The 10,814-nt window shown below is 39.0% G+C and overlaps 1 non-coding gene across 1 annotated transcript; it reads right to left on the bottom strand.

The window, feature by feature from the left end:
* Positions 1-1,508: 1,508 nt before the first annotated feature.
* Positions 1,509-1,614, bottom strand: LOC136228264 (small nucleolar RNA R71). The gene has a single exon (XR_010688592.1). It is a non-coding gene; the product is annotated as a small nucleolar RNA R71 (small nucleolar RNA).
* Between the last annotated feature and the right edge of the window lie 9,200 nt (positions 1,615-10,814).

The following is a 10,814-nucleotide window of genomic DNA, read 5'->3' as shown; positions in this document are numbered from 1 at the left end:
GGAGTGGAGGGAAACAAAAGATATACTTTTGGGGAAATACTTTTGGTACTGAACAATTTTTGAGAGAGAAGCTCTCAAGGAAAGAAATGACGACTCCCTCCATGGAGGTTTGTAGATGTAACTCAGGCTGTTCACTCTACAACATGAGTGAGTAGTTTCTTTTGAACCGGTTAAGCCAGCAAGGGCTGGTTATGTAAGTTATGTATTTTCCTTTTATGAATGAATGATAATACATGTTGTTGTGTTTGATAAAGCTTTTATTCGCATGATTATATGCATGTATCTTAGTGAATGATGAATGATAGGGAAACTGCTTTCATCTTCATGGATCTTTTTATCAAACGTCCAAGACCCGAAATAGGAATATAAGGGGATTGTATCAAGAGTTTTCTAAACAGAAATGTTGTTTCGCTCGTAATGCAAGAAAGAACCAACATTAAGGACGCTTAAGGTTGTAGTAAATCTTAGAATCTTAAGAACACACGGAAGTTGACTTAAGTGAGCTGTAAAGCAGAGACATTGACTTCACTTTATGTCATTCATGAATAAATAGGATGTTAGAGGATGAAAGTAATCTGTTCCGCTTTGGCTTAGCCTGTTCTCTCTTTTTATCATACCCAAAACACATTGCCTGAGATTGAATATTTAACTTTAGTATTTCTATTCACCAGATCAAATCATTTCTCAACTAAAGAAAATCACACACCATGAACACCCTGTTCTGCAAAGTTTTTCTAGTAAAATTTGGTCATCAATCCCTGAGGAGACGATACTCTACTTATCATTTTATTACTCGTATCTAGTGCACTTGCTAGAGTCTATTTTGAGGACAACAAGTTTTTGGCGCCGTTGCCGGGGATTGAAAGCAACAAAGTTTATCTAAAGAATTCTGTGAAACAAGGTGTTTTTAATCTGTTTGTTAAATAGTGCAGCCAAAGCAGTTTTTCTTACTGTCTATGCGTAGAGCTGGACCACCAGTTTTTCCTATCGATCTTGAATTAGAAAGAACGTGTAGAAGAAACCAAGCAGCAGCTCGAAGAGCAAGACAAAGAGAAAGACAGAGGGAAAGAAGAATGGCTGGAAGAATACCAGAATAACCTAATCAAGAAGGAGAAGGTGAAAACAATAATCCACCAGTCATGAGAATCAGGGATTATTCCAGACCTACCATGGAAGGGCACTCATCATGCATTGTGATGCCTAACAAAGGGAACAACATGTTCGAAGTAAAAGCATCCATGATACAGATGTTACAAGCAGCCGTGCAATTCAATGGGTACCCCACTGAAGATCCAAACGCACATATACAAGAATTTGTTACCATGTGTAACACCTTCCGATCGAACAGAGGAGTTGCCGATGACATGATAAGGCTGAAGTTGTTTCCTTTTTCTCTTAAGGATAAAGCAAAGAATTGGCTAAAGAACTTGCAGCCAGGGTCCATTGAAACCTAGCAGGATATGGCCAGTGCATTTCTGATGAAATACTTTCCACCAAGATAGGCTATCAAACTCAGAAATGAGGTGTCCCGATTTGTACAAGAAGAGGATGAGTCTTTGGCAGAAGCGTGGGAAAGGTACAAGGAGCTGTTAAGAAGGGTACCAATCATGGCATCCCTATGTGGATGCAAGTACAAAATTTCTACAATGGAGTCACTAATACATACAAAATCCAGATTGAATCCATTGCAAATGGTAATCCCGAGGATCTTGAACCGCAAGCCTTGTATGACCTTATTGAAAAGGTGATAAGCACAAGTTATAATTGGCACTCAGCTAGGAGTGAAGGGAAGAAGATGGAAGATGGTGATGTAGTTTCCAAGTTGACCACCCAGGTGGAACAGCTTGCCAGGCATCTCAGCAAAATTAATGTATCATCCATCCATATTGAACCACCATTTCATGATGTATGTGATTTTTGTGGAGGGCCTCACTTCAACATCAACTGCCCTGGAGTAAAACAAGGAAAAGGTGAGTAGGGACAATGTGATTATGATGGATACAACCAGAGGAACCCACCAAATCCTTATTCCAATACATACAATCCAGCCACCAGAAATCATCCAAATTTCGGATGGACTGGACAGCAGAACCAGTAGGACCAACCAAGATACCAGCAGTAGTAGGGAGGACATTATCAAAAGCAACCTCAACAGCCTTACAAACAGCATGTTCAACCTAAAGAGGACATCAAACAGGACATGAAGACCATGATGATGCAGTTTATGAAGCAAACGCAAGCTTTCATAAAGAATTTGGAGACACAAGTTCATCAACTAGCGGCTTCATCGTCATCAAAAGGAAAAGGGGTTATGCCTAGAAACACCAAACCAAACCCTAAGGGAGATGTCATGTCCATCATATTATGGTCTGGTAAGGAAACCACGTCTCCTTTGATAGCTAATAAAAGTGCTGAGTGTGCAGGTACATCCAAAACTGCTGAGAATGAAAAGGAACGGACTATTCCTGACCAAGAAAGGCCAGCCGTGACGGATCTAACATTTGACCTTAATCAGGAGGAACAAGGGAAGAAGTACTATCCACCTCCTCCCTATGTACCACATGTACCCTATCCGGCTAGGCTCGTGAACAAAAAGCTTGAAGAGCAAAACTCCAAAGTGCTGGACACATTGAGGAAGCTGCACATCAACATTCCCTTTGTGGAAGCACTTGCCCAGATGCCTACATATGCAAAATTCCTGAAGGATATCATTTCCAACAAGAAGAAATTGGAAAACATCTCAATGATCCAGCTGAACAGAGACTGTTCGTTCATACTCCAGAACAAGCAGCAGCTTCCTAAAAAGCTTAAGGATCCAGGGAGTTTTTCAATCCCATGTTCTATTGGCAAATTAAACATTGAAAATGCATTATGTAACCTAGGTGCTAGTGTAAAACTGATGTCATACTCTATTTATGTTAAGCTAGGGTTAGGTGAACCACAACCAACTAGGATGTCGATCCAGTTGGCTGATCGGTCTATATGCTACCCTAGGGGAGTTGTAGAGGATGTGTTAGTCAAGGTGGGGAAATTCATACTACCTGTTGATTTCATAATAATGGATATAGATGAGGATTTGCATGTTCCTATAATTTTGGGTAGACCATTCCTAGCAATGGGTAAAGCATTAATAGATGTGGGAGAAGGGCAACTATTCTTGAGGATTAATGGGGAACAAATAATTTTCAAAATGAATGAAGCAATGAGACGTGCTAACACAAATGATGATACATGCTATTTCTTAGATGACTTCCGCAGCTTATCTGATTCGCAGGAACATGGACAGGAAACACTGGAGGCACTCTTAGGAGAAGAAGTGAACCTTTGTGAAGGAACATGTTGTTCAATTGAAACAGAAGCCTCACCACTTCCCCCAGATACAAATGAGCCCACTCATAAAGAACCACCAGAAATACCCACTATGCAATTGTCTAAATCTGAACTCAAACCTTTACCATCACACATCGAATATGCTTTCCTTGAACCACCAAACGGAAGCCCTGTAATTATATCTTCCAAGCTGACTCCCGACCAAAAAGCGCAGCTCATGGAAGTCTTGAGACGTAACAAGGACACTATTGCTTGGAAGATGGATGATATCAAGGGAATTAGCCAGGCGGTGTGTGTTCATTGGATTTTCATGGAAAAGGACCACAAGCTGTGTGTCCAGCCATAGCGCAGGCTGAACCCGCACATGAAGGAGGTCGTAAGGAAAGAAGTAATCAAGCTATTGGATGCAGGCATCATTTATCCTATCTCTGACAGTATCTGGACAAGCCCTGTGCATGTTGTTCCGAAGGGGGGGGGGGTACTATGGTTGTTCTAAATGAAAAGAATGAATTGGTTCCTACATGAACTATAACCGGATGGAGAGTTGCGTGGACTACCGAAAGCTCAATGAGGAAACGAGGAAAGACCATTTTCCTTTGCCATTCATAGACCAGATGCTGGAATGATTGGCAGGATATGCGTTTTACTGTTTTCTTGATGGGTATTCAGGGTACAATCAAATTGCCATTCACTCCGAAGATCAGGAGAAAACAACCTTCACCTGCCCTTATGGGACTTATGCTTACCGACGTATGCCGTTTGGGTTATGCAATGCCCCTACAACATTTCAGAGATGCATGATGTCAATCTTTCATGATATGGTGGAATGAACAGTCGAGATCTTTATGGATGACTTCTCCGTGTATGGAAATTCATTTGGAAACTGTTTGAACAACCTGGAGGCCGTTTTAGTTCATTGTAGAGAGATAAACCTGGTCCTAAATTGGGAGAAGTGCCATTTCATAGTCACTAGAGGTATTGTACTCGGGCATCATATCTCGGAGAAAGGAATGGAGGTTGACAAAGCAAAGGTCGAAGTGATAGAGAAACTGGCTGTTGCAAATAATGTCAAGGACGTGCGGAGTTTCCTCGGTCATGCTGGGTTCTACCGATGATTCATAAAGGATTTCTCCAAGATCACGTTGCCACTATTGACACTGTTGCATAAGGATGTAGATTTCACATTTGGCACAGACTATGTGAAGGCATTTGAGATATTAAAGGGCAAACTGATCAACTCACCCATACTAGTTGCACCAAATTGGGAGTTTCCATTAGAAATGATGTGCGACGCTAGTGACACATGTGTGGGAGCTGTTCTTGGCCAACGAATTGAGAAGAAGTTCCGGCCAATTTACTATGCAAGCAAAACATTGAATGAGGATAGCAAAATTATACCACAACAGAGAAGGAGCTTCTAGCGGTGGTATATGCTTTTGACAAATTTCGACCATACTTGGTTTTGTCAAAAGTAGTTGTCTACACTGACCATGCGGCCTTGCGCTACCTGTTTGCAAAGAAAGATGCTAAACCAAGTCTAATTAGATGGTTGCTGTTGCTCCAAGAGTTTGACCTAGAAATCAAAGACAAGAAAGGAACAGAGAATGTAGCTGCTGACCATTTGTCAAGAATTTCCCCTAAAATTGGCCAGAAACAACCAGAAATCCTTGAGAATTTTCATGACGAATGGTTGTACTCTCTAAACCTTACACCTTAGTTTGCTGATATTGCTAATTATCTTGCAAGCTCGATCAAACCTTATAACTTGTCCACTAACCAGAAGAGGAAGTTCTATGAAGAAATCAAATATTATTTTTGGGAAGAACCATATCTTTTCAGGTTATATGCGGACCAGATCATACGAAGGTGTGTGACCCAAGAAGAAGGACAGGCTGTTCTGAGCCATTTCTATGACAGAGAAGTTGGTGGGCATCATGGTGCAAGCAGAACAGCCGCGAAAGTGCTCCAATCAGGTTTTTTTTTGGCCAACCATATTTAGGGATGCCCACATGTTTGTAAGTACATGTAATGAATGTCAGAGATCAGGTAATATCTCAGCCAGGAATGCCATGCCCTTAAATAACATTATTGTATGTGAAATTTTTGACATATGGGGTACAGACTTCATGGGTCCATTCCCTTCATCTTTTGGTAACAAGTATATATTGGTTGCAGTTGATTACATAAGCAAATGGGTTGAGGCAATAGCTAGTCCCACTAATGATGCCCGTGTGGTCGTAAAATTCCTAAAAAGGCTGTTCGCCCGATTTGGTGTCCCACGTGCTATCATTAGTGATCAAGGCACCCATTTCTATAATGCACAGTTTGAAAAATTGATGGGCAAGTTTGGAGTCACTCATAGAATTGCCACACCATACCACCCACAAACCAGTGGGCAGGTGGAGATCTCAAATCGAGAGATCAAAAGGATCCTTGAAAAAACGGTGGGCAATTCTAGGAAGGACTGGGCAAACAAGCTTGACAATGCATTATGGGCTTACAGAACTACATATAAAACACCAATTGGAATGTCACCATTTCGGCTGTTATATGGAAAATCTTGTCACCTCCCAGTGGAGATGGAACACAAAGCACTATGGGCATTAACTTTTCTAAATTTTGAGGAACAGGCTGTTGGTGAACAGAGACGGTTATAGCTGAGCGAAATGGAGGAATTTAGGCTGTTCTCTTATGAGAATGCGGTTAACTACAAGGACAAGACCAAAAGATGGCACGATAAGAAAATTCAAGAAAAAGTCTTTCATGAAGGACAGAGAGTACTGTTGTACAACTCGAGACTTAGACTGTTTCCTGGAAAGCTGAAATCGAGGTGGTCTGGGCCTTACACCATGAGCGAGGTGTTTCACCATGGAGCAGTGGAAATCGTCCAAAATGGTCATGAACCTTTTAAAGTGAATGGATAGAGATTGAAACCATATCTTGAGAATGACATCCAGGGGACAATTGACACTGTCCATTTCCAGGATCCTCCAAACCATTAGCATAAAAAACAGGGTGTTCGCTGCAAACACCAATTGCAGTAAGAAAATGGGGGTAAACCTAGAACTTTGTACCCTGTTCACATTTTTGTCAATTTTATTTATGTCAACATTTTCGAGTTAAATTAATTCAGTTGTGCCTGTAGGGTCCGTAAACATAACAAGGTAAGCATTCCCAAGTATTATGAGCAAAAATATAAACTTTTTACCCTTCATTTAGGGATAAGTTTTAATTTTAACTTATAAGAAAAGGGGAATGAAGTTCAAATGGGAGGGAAACGTGTTGGCCAAAAATTTAAATTACAAATTTTAAAGATAAGGGCCAGTCACATCACACCTTTTCGGGTTGCTTTTTGTACTTAACCACTGCACACCTCTCTCGGTATTTATGATCCCTAAGACGTCTTTTCATCCTTCTGCGTTTGCTGCCACACCAACTCCTTACATGTGGCATTAAGGGAAGTGTTGTAATTATGACGGTTCTGGCAACAGGCCGTTTCGAGCATCTCCTACTTAAAGGATGAGGGTGAAATGCGGACCCTAGTAAAACCTTTTCTTAATTTTCTCTCTCTCACACCTTTCCCCATATTTCTTTCAATAACCATTTTGTGCATCTATTTAGTCTCATTTACAGGATGAGACTCATGGTTCGGGTAAGGCAGTAAAAATTAAGAGGGTGAAGAAGGAAAAATTGAAAGGAAAGATGGTATGTGATGCTCGTAAAGTATATAACAGTTAATAGGACAAGTGTATCCTATCGCAACAAGTAATAAAGTGCTAAGCACGAGATCGAACCACAAGGACTATTCGTTATAACTAGCAAATCTACCTAGAATGATCTAATTGTTTAGAGGGTTGGATAAAGATTTGGGTTTTTAATAACTAACTAATTGAATTAAAAGCAATAAACATAACAAAATAAAGTGAACAATTGATAGGGTAGAAGGTGAATTCATGGATGACACAACCTAGGCTGAGGAATCCTTTGATTAAATCCTATGTATGGGTTTAGGGAGTTCAGATTTGTGTTTTACCAATGATTGAAGGTAATTGCCCTAAGTGAAAGACTAATATGATCAGTATTGTCCTTCCTATTCACATGCATTCGGGTGACGGCTTGATTAGGCATATACCCTAGGTCATGCAAAGCATTAGGTTTATTGATAATTAAGGCTAAAGCCGTAGCCCAGCCACAAAGCCTCATTCCTAGTGGTCTCTAGCGAAGTCAGATTTACACAAGTTCGGTATAGACGATTCCGTGGTCAGGTTCTCATCTATCTATAATCCTATTTAATGTCAGGGTAACAGGCATTAGGCACATTATATACATAAACAGACTAGTTGAACATTATCAATGTTCATTCTAGCATAAATCCTGTTCCTAACAATATCTAGGCATTAAGCATGCATAAACTGATCAATCAAAGGTCCTAGATCCCTAATCATACATATTCATATAATCAATTTCATCCCCATCCCAAATTGGATGGAGATCAGTTCATAGACAAACCAATCAAAATAGGAGGAAATCATGAATAATGGAAAAAGCTTCAATTGAATATAAAAGGAAAAGATAAGAGGGAGAGATAGAAATCCAAAACCCGCTTGTCGATTCTGATTACAAAAATAGAAGATCTTGAACTTCTCCCATCAATTGTTCTTGAATAAGAAATAAAGACTGAAATTAATCTAACCTAGAAAGCAGGAAAATCTAATCTAAAAAAGAAATAAAACTACATTGTGGAGGAGAGGAAGCCCTAGCGGCTCTCCAATTTATTAAGTGGCTAATCCCCCCTGAAAGATTAGGATTAGCTCCCTATTTATAGAGTTAGGAAGGAAGCCCTAATACCTCAGGGGTAAAAAATGGCATTTACAAAGTGTTTAATGGGCTTTTGGGCTTAATATTCGCGGATTTCAGCAAAGGGGAAGGCGCGCCTGCGCCTTCCCCCGCCTCGTCTCGTCGAGACAAGGCCTGTCTCGACGAGACAGCCTGTGTCTCGCCGAGACAGGTCCCATTTGGGGGATTAAACTCCGGTTTTTATCCTTTTGAGTCCCTGGGCTTCCGAAAGATGCTCTAATGGTCCCTGATGAATCCCAAAAGTGCTTCGATGGTCCCTGAAAAGTCCGGTAATTCCCCAATGGGCTTTGGTCTGGTTCGAAAATGCACGAAAAGTCCCTGATGATCCCTGAAAACACTGAAAATGCCAAAAATAAGGGAAATTGTAATTTAAACTAAAAGATAATAAAACGCTACTGAAATTAAAAGGAAATAAAGCAAAAGGAAGCTAAAAGGGGCCTAAAAACCCTATACAAATGGGAGCTATCAACCTCCCCACACTTGAATCTTGCTTGTCCTCAAGCAAGACAGAATCTAAAGCAGAGAAAAATTAACAAATAGCTCCCTTACAAAAACAAGAATCTACTACACTTTATTATCCGCAACAATTCAGACTGCTCATTTTGCAATTAAAAACATAATGAACCTCAGACGAGTCTCCAAAACTGATTAATTGGTTTTATCAATCAACACTTCACGAAAACGAAAGAAGAGAACTAAAATTGATAGCTCACAAGTGGTCACTCTAACGCTCAAGTGTTTGGGTAAATTTTTTTTTGGAAACGCTCTACATTTTATTGCACAAAGTGGTCACGTTGGGATTGCATCATCCATCCGGTCAAAATTAATGCATTAAAATTAAACAAAATCATAGGTCTTTAAGGGTTGTAACATTGGCTAAAGGTTGGGGTAGGAAAAAGGGAATTTATAGGCAAAAAGTTAAATGACTCAAATAGTTAAAATTTTTGCAAAAAGGACACATTTTTCGCATTAGGGAGCTATAAACCACCTCCCCACACTTAAAATTTTGCTTGTCCTCAAGCAATTCCGAATCCAAAAGGGACATTGTTTCCGCTATGTATATGAAGGTTGAAGCTCAAGGTTGTGTTTATGAGGCAATGAAGTATTCGGGAAGCAACTAAAAATATAAACACGTCTTTTATCCTTTCCTCTATTTTATTGTTTTTTTTTTGATTTGGTTTTTAACCTTTTTTTTTGTCTGAATAGAGGGGAAAAAGAGTGAAATTCAATTGGGTAAAGGTTGCTTCTTCTATTAAAATTACAACCTTTTAATGATTGCTAGAGAGAATTTGAAGGATAAGTGTGTCTAAGGATTTATTAAAACTAAATTGAGTCAATTAACTTGGGTGAGAAAGGATATTTAAGAAGGCTAAGGTTTGTAACATGGTTGATCAAAAAAATGGGTAAAAGGCTCAAAGGGGCTTATCTAGTGGAATTGTTAAGGGATTTTGGCTAAACAAAGAATAGGCTAAATTCACAAAGGGCTATACCTAGGTTGCCTAATCATTTCAAGTTTAATAAAAACACAAAATCCAACCAGTATTGGATGCAATTCCTATGAGCACAAAGACAATAAATGTAATCTCACACCTAAGAGATCAATTGTTCCTAATCATGAGTCTAAAAATATTGATCTTTATGGCTCTAACTCACAATTGAAGGGTTATTTGTATCAATCCTAGCCTCAACTAACGTTCCGTTCCATGTCAATTTTAGGCAAATAATACTCTTTGGAGACTCAAACGTTGTTCAAAATTTTTCGCATGCATAAATTTCATTTAGAATGTGCAAATTTTTAAGCGCATTGTCAACTATATTGCGAGATAGCTAAATGTATCAACTTCAACTGTCTAGGATTCTTTTTATTCCTAGAATTAAAAAGCAAACAAAAACAAAAAGCATGAAATCCTAAAATTAAAACAAAAACATGCAACCTAATATAGAAAAACAAAAAGAAATTAAAAGCATACAAATGGCAGAATCCAAATTCATCATATCCTAGTATCTCCTCCCCACACTTACAACATGCATTTACTTCCATCATTACATAAAAGTAAAACATAAAGTGCAGAAAAGAAATAGGATAGAAAAACTCCCTCAGGGGTGGCTTGTCAATCCAACCCTGACTTTCCGATGCTAAATTTTCAATTCCAAGCTGCAGTCCTGAAAATTAATCCGGCGTCGGTGAGTATTCCGATTAGAGGGTTCTGCCAATAGAAAAAAAAAGAAAACAAACATAAGAATAGAGAAAGCAACAGAAAAGAAAAAGAAAAAAACGTTTAATTTTTTTTTTTTTATAAAAATTTTTTTTGTGTCCGTCTCGCCGAGACGAGACGAATTTTTTTTTTTTTTTTCGGAAAAAATTTTTCGGGAGAAGTTTTTTTTTTATGTGTGTCTCGTCGAGATAGACAGGTGTCTCGACGAGACGATACGAAAAACCCAAAAAAAAAAAATTTTTTAAAATTTTTATATACAAATCTAAACAATTGTTTCAACCTATTCAATTTACACAGATTATAAACGAAATAGTCCCTGGCAACACTTGATGGTGTTGTCGTCGGGTATTTCGAAATATAATCTAATTATAATCAAAATAGTCCCCGGCAACGGCGCCAAAAACTTGATGG

This window comes from Euphorbia lathyris, chromosome 4 (assembly GCF_963576675.1).
Source record: "Euphorbia lathyris chromosome 4, ddEupLath1.1, whole genome shotgun sequence".
NCBI lineage: Eukaryota > Viridiplantae > Streptophyta > Magnoliopsida > Malpighiales > Euphorbiaceae > Euphorbia > Euphorbia lathyris.
Note: the sequence above shows the minus strand (reverse complement) of the source record. Positions and strands in the feature narration are given on the sequence as shown.